Raw genomic sequence first — 8,452 nt, 5'->3', positions numbered from 1 at the left:
AGAAACAATACAAGTTTACGGGTCAAGAAAGGTAAAGAAAAATTAAATGGATGGCTAAAATGACCTTTTTTTTTTTTTGAAGTTGGAGGGCTAAGTCATTGTGCCTATAAAAATATTATTTAAAATCAATTAAAAATATTATTTCAAATGGAAAACTCTTTGGAAAAGATGATGTTTCTGCTTATGTAAGTTTAGTATTTATTTCTTTTTATAAACCATATATCCTTAGTTATTTGCTTTTAATTTAATTTATTCTTTTATTTATTTAGCTTTTCACATGACGTTATATTATCCACATGGATTTTAAAATAACTTTACGTGTTAAATTTTCATTTGCTAGTTTAGTAGTTCACTAACGCGGTTAACATTAATTAGGTACCATAACAAAACGCATTAATAATTTAGGACCACATTGAACATTTTCAAAGTATAGGTATCACATTGGATATTTTATGAAAGTACATTTACCGAATACGCATCACCCGTAACTTATTTAAAATATGTAAGGTTATTTTTGAAAATTCATTAACTGAATTGGTGTCGAGTTGATTAATAACATTACTTCAGTCACATACTTACCATGCTTTTTTAATTATTGTTACCTTTAAATTCATTTACTTAAAATTGAATTATTGCATCACACTATGATATTATTATCATATTAAAATTTTAAATTTTTAAGCAAGGGATGTTCAGTATAATAGAAGTTACCTAAAAAGCTTTTCATAATTTTGCACCTTACAATTTTGAAATTTATAACCAAAAAAAAAAAAAGCCCCCAATCTCTAATTTTACAATACAAAAAATTTCACTCCACGTACACAATTTCACACAGTACTGTTACAACTTTTTTACATATATTTGGTCCCATGAAGAGCAGCAACAGAATAAAAAAAATGGCAATGGCTTCAATACCTGAATAGGAAATATTAAAAAATGTCAATATGATGTATAAACATGCAAATTAGTTGTGGATTTTTATGTATAAACAAATGGGTTAAGTATTTCCTAAAGCAAAGATTATGAATTGCCTGGCATTAATCATGATTACTACCCCTCGCAATTTTGGAATATGATAGAAGGAACATGTTGGACTTTGCAGAAATCTTCTCCCCTTCCTCCACTTTATCTTTGAATGTCTTTGGCATTGATTCAATCTTCAGTTCTTGAAGGGTTGCAATAAACCTCAGTCCATCTGGAAGCTTTTTTAGTTGTCTGCAGTTCCCTATCTCCAATCGCCGAAGACAAGGCATGTCTCCTTCACTCACTTTCCACTCCTCCAGAAAGTCCAGCTCCATAAGGCTTAGAGACTCAAGTTTAGCAAAAGCTTGTCCACAGCAAAACATTTCCTTTCCTATGAAAGCCTCTTCATGTAATTCAAGCATACTTAGGTAAGGCAGTTTCGCAAGTGTTGGCATTGGATCTTCCTCAAGCATACACCTTCTCAACTTTATGTAAGCGAGATTTGAAGACAAGTAGTGGTACTCTGGTAACCTTCTTATCTCCGCATCTAAGCTCAACTTAGAAATGCTATCACAACTTGAAAGGAGGTGTGCCAAATGTCTTGGATCTATTCCTTCTTCATAATTGATGATAGACAAGGAATGAAGATATTTACTTTGGACGATGAGTGGATTCTTGCCCAACTCCTCCGTGTTAAAATCTTCAATATTGAAGGGCCCCCGAATTTCCAACTCTCTAATATTTGTCATGTTGATAAGATCCTTTATATAACAACTCTTGGTGTTGAAGTTGACAAGTGTTTGGAGGCTTCTCAATGTACCCAACTTCAATTTTGTTTTAGGACTACATCGCTTGGGGAGATATAGATGCCTTAGTTTCTGCATCCTCCATAACACGTTAGGTACATGAACAGATCTCCAAACAATGATTTCGATTCTTAAATCTAAGGATTGCAAGCACCTTAAGTTTCCTAGAGATGATGGCAACTTTAAACTCAAGAAATGCAAATCCCTTAGTCTCAAGAATCTTAAATGGATGAGTTTACGAATGTCATTTGGTAACTTGCATCCTGCTACTCCTCCTCCTTCGTAATCTAACACTCTAAGAAAATTAAAATTATTGAACATATATTTCCAAATTCCCCTCATTTTAGTAACGAACAATAATAGCACAAACCAAACCAGCAGATTGAGACTTTCAGGGCAGTGGTTCTCTAAGTAGCTTCGCGCTGTCAATGGCAAAACCTTTGCCATTTCCTCGCCCGGTGCAAACTTATCGAAGAACAAAATTGATCGAAGATGTGGGCTTTTAATGCACTGTATCCAAAAAGATTTGTGTACAGAAACTCTGCGACCCCTCCCAATTGTGGATAACTGACACGCATTTGACTGATCTGCAATATAGAGGAATTTTTGTTGTTTTGCCTTGGACAAGCAAACATCTCTCATTAGATCATGCATCTGAAAACTTCTTATCTTTAAGGTTGCAATGTCTCTTTCTCGTACTTGAATCATACATCTTTCTGCAAGCTCCAGCAAATAACCTTCAGCCACATCTTCCGCTATTTGCCCTTCATCTCCTTCTTCTTGCTTTGATGAAACAATACCTTCAGCAACCCATAACTGAATCAATCTATCCGCAGGTATCTCATAATCTTCCGGAAAGTGGCTTAAATAAAGAAAACATGGTCTTAAATAGGGAGGCAAATCATCATAACTTAATGCCAACACATCTCTTAGTACTTCACCTTTATCGTTGTTCAAGTATGATTTCACATTTGCAGATACCTTCAGCCATTCAGTTAATGAAGGATACTTTGTAGCCAAAATTCCTCCCAATATAATGATGGCTAATGGAAGCCCTACACAGTGCCATGTCCTCTCCCAACTCCTTCATTTTCGGATCAATTTTATAGCCTGTATGATACCAAAACAAAGTTTCAAAAAAATCAGTGATAACTTCAAAACCAGACTACAGTTTAGTAATTAACCACACAACATTGACATCTTAAACAATTTCAAATAATTAGTGAAGCAGGATGCAATGCAAGTAACCCACAGCATTACATTTTAGTAATTAACCACAATATTAATTATCACCAATTTAACAATTTGAAAAGTTATTAAAATAAATAAAATGTTTTGACATTGAAACACCTGGTTTATAGTATATCAAATGTAAATTCTTAATACAACGCCACTTGAGCCTAATGATTTATGACATTGAAACACCTGGTTTTATAGTATTTTATTTGCACAAAAGTTATCAAAATTGAACCAACTTCATGAAAATGCAATAATTATGCTAAAATTTTACAAATTTTATTATATTAACTTCTATTATCATATGTGTTGCATGTGATTTTATATGTTTACTATTTAATATAAATTTTAAAATGTTTTATTTTGTAGCGGCAATTAACGTAAAATAATATTTCTTGTATGAATTATTAAATATAATTAAAATATATAAACTTATTAATTAAAATATTATAATATATAAATTTCAAATCATAATTAAAATATTCTTAACATATTCAACATATAATATAGTTTTATTTTATGTAATTAATGCAAAAAACATTATTCAACATAAAACTAATGAATATAATTAACTCTAATATTAATAAAGTGATTGTTAAGATGCTTAAAATTTTATCAAGTAATAACTCTATTTTCATTAACAAAATTAACTTGCCTTCTTTTTTACATCAATTTTTAACTGATAATAATTACAATTATCACAACTTTTTTTCTATATTTTGTGCTTAGAGTTACATTCAAGTAATAACTCTATTGAAGTAAAATAAATTATCTTAACTTCTAGTTTACTTCAATTTTTTAGATGTGAATTTAGTAATACGATCAAAATAAATTAATTGCTCAATTTGTATTAGTTACTACGATTATTTAAATTTATTTTTATAAATTTAATATTTAGATACTACTTTATATAAGTTTACCAAAATAAACTACAAATATGATCAAATTTATCATAAAAATTACAAATTTCATACAATAAATCAATTAACAAACTCTAGAAAGCTTTTGGGGGCAAGACATAAACTCGGAAAAAATTGAGAAGAGTGATGACTAAACATATATTAACTTTATTGAAGTGACATACACGTGGATGTCATGTAAGCAATTAATTAATTTTAAAATTTTAAAATTCAAATAAATTATAAAAATTATTTTTTAAAATAATTATTCTTAAAATAATTAATTAATTGCTGACGTACGTGGGCTATCATGTGTATGTCTAAAATTGATGGCTAAAATAAATAAATAAATAAACGAACGGCTAAAATGATTTTTTTATAAAGTTTAAGCCACTTTAAAATATAAAATTCTTTTAGGCAAACAAAAAAAATAGAATGTAGAGCAAATGTTGCAATATATATTAAGATAGAATAATTTTGCGATTATGAAATCAATAAACATATTACCTGGAGAATTTGATTGGGGGAAGGCAATCTTTTGAAATAGTTCCCAGCTCTGATTGTAGTCTAGTTCCTGCAACTCATATAAGAAACCATTTTTGTCGGCGTGTGCAACTATCTCCTTGTTCCGAGAGGTGAGTAAGATCTTGCTTTTCGTCTCTCTTGCTGAAAATGCTGGTTTTAAGCTATCCCAAGCTTTGGTGTTCCAAATATCATCGAGTATCACCAAACATTTGTTTTCCTCCAAGAAACTAGATAACTTCTCTGCTAATTTTTCAACCTTCATCTTCTTGTCAACTTCTGTTAAGATGTTGAGATCAGATAGAATGTCTTCCCAAATTTTTCTTATTTGACAGTTTTGAGAAACAAATGCCCAAGCCAAGTGCTCGAAATGACCAACAACTTGGCTTTGACGATATATTTTCTTGGCAAGAGTGGTCTTTCCCAGACCACCCATGCCACATATGGAGAGAACCTTGCATTCGCTTTCCTCATGGACAAGAACTGAGACCAGTTTCTCAATATCCTTATCCAGTCCAACAACGTTATCATCCATAACATGAGGATAAGGCCGCCTTGCCTCCCGCCTTTCAGTTGAAGAACTTGGTCCTTCTCCATCAACACCTAACTTTGATACATCATACGTCTTCAATTGTCGAGTCAATGCTTCGATTCTGGCTGTGATTTTCTCTATCTCTGACTTGATCTGGTGGAGCAGGTATCCCTCCTTGAGGAAACAAGCGGATCTTTTGATGCAATTTGAAAATCCACCTTTCCTTTTGGAAGCAACTTTGAGGGCAAACATCTCGATCACATCTTCAGCATCGTAGGCCAACTCTCTGATCTCAACAACGCTGCTACGTATCACCTCATGATCAACTTTTCTTGCGTCTGCCACTTTCAAGAAGCTTTGCATCCATCTCAGCTCACTTGCTAGGCCCTCAACTTGTTCATCGACGCCCCACAAGGATGTGACTTCTTGAGTTAGCTCGCCGATTGCTTTGAGGGCAGAAGAAACAGCAGAGAAATCCATGAGAGAGCAATTTTTTTTTTTTGTTTTTGGTGACCAAATAGAGTTGATATCTTGGAATTTTTGGTTTCAGGTACAATTGATTATATGGTTAAAAGTTAAATTAAACCATACAATTCTTGCTTGTGGACACGGGTTCAGGTGATTCCCATGGAAGGATAAGAATACTGCACAAGGGAAATTAGATTCTTATCCAATTTGCTTTAGCAAGGAATCATAATTGATGGAAGCTAAAACAAGAACAACTAAATTTATTGAAACCAATCTTTTTTTGTTTGTATGTTTATGTTTATCAAATCCTTGCAGCATGTTTAAGTAAAGCACCAAAAAACGATATATATTGGCAAAAGACAACATTGTGCAAAGTTTGAACTATAGATTCTTGCTTGTATACAATAGGTTGAAGTGATTCTGATGATGTAACAAAGTACTTTGCAATGAAAATTGGATTCTTAACCCAATGCTTAGGCGACTGATTCTGAATAAAGAATAAATTGATGTAATCAAATCCTCTTTTTTCTTTAATCATCCCTTGCTAAAAAATTGAGCAAAGAATAAAAGGGGAGCCAATAATATTTGATCACCAATTCAATCAGATTGCACCAATTGCCAAAATAGAGTTATTCTTTTCTCATGAAAAGATACGAATAGTATACTCATTTTTTAAAAATTTTATTTTATGCTCATATCTAAATTGATGTAATCAAATCCTTGTTCTTTAATCATCCCTTGCGAAAATATTGAGCAAAGAATAAAAAGAGAGCCAGTAATATTTGATCACCAATTAACTCGGATTGCCAAAATAGAGCTATTCTTTTCTCATGAAATGATACGAAAAATATACCCTTTTTATTCATGTCTAAATATCTTAAAATCATTTAAACTTCAACGATTAAAATATATGTCTAAATAAGGTTTCTGAAGTTATAACTGGTTTTGATTGCAGCATTCAAGAACAAAGATTAACCTTTTAACTTCTGTAGACAATGAAGTTATAATTTTAACAGGTGTAATGAAAAGCGAAGTTTAAGTAGACTGCATATATTTTCATTCAAATTTGACGAGAAATATGATGAGGGAAGAAAACCGGAACAGAAATAATTATGGGAGGAAGAAGCAATCGGAGAAGAAGATGAGATTTTAGAGAAAGAAGAGTAGAAAATTCATGTGTATTTCCGTAACTGTCTCACCCTCCATGCTGATAGGTGAATAACTAGTACATCTACTCCCTCTCAACTCCCCGTTTTGACACTGAGCTAACTACCCGCCCTTACACGCACTGTTTTCATTAAAAAACCAATGTCAAAATGTAGCGTTTTGACAACACAAAATTTAATAGAAATAAACAGAAATACAAAAATAGTAATCGTTATTATGAGTAGAATATCTCCTAATTTTTTAAAGATATGTAAGGTTATTTTAATAATTTCATTAATTGAATTAATATTAAATTGATTTATGACACTAATTCAATCACACATTTAAATAATAGAGTAGATTTTAACACATTTGTATATTTTATCAAAATCATGTTTTTTTATATAATATATTTTAATTATCTTATGTTCTCTTCGTGTTCATCATGTTAGTACTATAAATTTCTTCACATTAGTAAATCACTTTATGTATAGTTTGTTATATTCTTTTACACATGTCGTGTTAATGATATTTTTCGTATTTGGTCATATTTTATAAGGGATAAGTCTCAAAATTATACATAAATTTTAATTTAATGTGCAATTGTATACATGAACTTTAAATTGGTGCAATTATGCATGCAAACTATAATTGTGGTTCAAATGTATACTTGAAACTTTAATTTTGATTTAATCGTACATATTTAAATAAATCAATCAATCAATTACGTACGAGGAAGGATTAGCACCCTCATAACGACTAAAATTGGTACCTGGTTGATTAATTAGTGTATTAGCGTCGAAGATTGGAAATTTTAAAGAGATTTAAAATACGATCCTTTATCGAAATTTTTTTAGAAGAAGGCATATTTTACATTGATCGAGAAAGAGAATTATATCCCGTAAATTAGGACACAATGTCTCGAATTCCCGATACGAAAATGAATACCAAAAAGAAATTTACTTATTTTGAAAGATATTTGATTATCTCGGGTTTAGGAAAGAGATCATGTCCTTGAGTTAGAACACGATCTTTCGTTAATTCCCGAGAGCATTTTAAAAAAACTTTGTTTGAAATTATTCGCATATTTAGATTTATCGAGAAAATCGAAACCTCGTAAGTTAGGGTACGATTTTTCGAATATCAAAATACGAAAAATAAATTTTGATATACCGAGTAAAGTAAAACACGATATCGTAAAAAATGCAAAAAACAAATTACATTATGGATATGCATACAAAACAATAATAAATACGATAGTGTAACGTAATACGAACAATAGTGACAAAAAAAAACGAATCAATAGCATGCTGAATAACGAGTATATAAGCGAGATAAGAGTGAAATATTTTTAATATAATAATGAAAGCGTGAATATTCACAAATAAATAAGTGAATATAATTATAAAAATGCAAAAGGGTATATGTATATGTATATAAAGTATAAGATATAATAAGGAATATGCAATATATATATGAAAATTAAAAATATGTATATAAAGATATATCGACAAATAAGATATAAAGTATATAGATATGAAAATTAAAAATGTATATAAATGTGTAGATATGTATGTAAGTTATAAAATAATAAAAAGATGAATGTGTATATATGCATTATAAAATATGTATACGTATTAAAATATGTATGTAAAGATACCTAAATATGTATATAGATTACAAAATATAAAATATATAAGTATGTGTAGAATTATAAAATAAGAGGAATATATGTATGTATATATTTTAAGGTTATAAAACATGGCAAATATGTGTATGTGTAATGTATAAATGTATGATTATAATAATGACAATAATGCTATAGTAATAATATTATATAATAATATTAATGATATAAAAGTGATTAATTTTCTAATAAA

General features: G+C 30.2%; 1 pseudogene; it reads right to left on the bottom strand.

Moving 5' to 3' along the window:
* Window positions 1-913: 913 nt before the first annotated feature.
* On the bottom strand, window positions 914-5,498 carry LOC105761291 (probable disease resistance protein At1g58602; annotated as a pseudogene).
* Between the last annotated feature and the right edge of the window lie 2,954 nt (window positions 5,499-8,452).

This window comes from Gossypium raimondii, chromosome 11 (assembly GCF_025698545.1).
Source record: "Gossypium raimondii isolate GPD5lz chromosome 11, ASM2569854v1, whole genome shotgun sequence".
Classification (NCBI taxonomy): Eukaryota; Viridiplantae; Streptophyta; class Magnoliopsida; order Malvales; family Malvaceae; genus Gossypium; species Gossypium raimondii.
The sequence above is the reverse complement of the archived record's forward strand: the minus strand, read 5'-3'. Positions and strand labels throughout refer to the sequence as shown.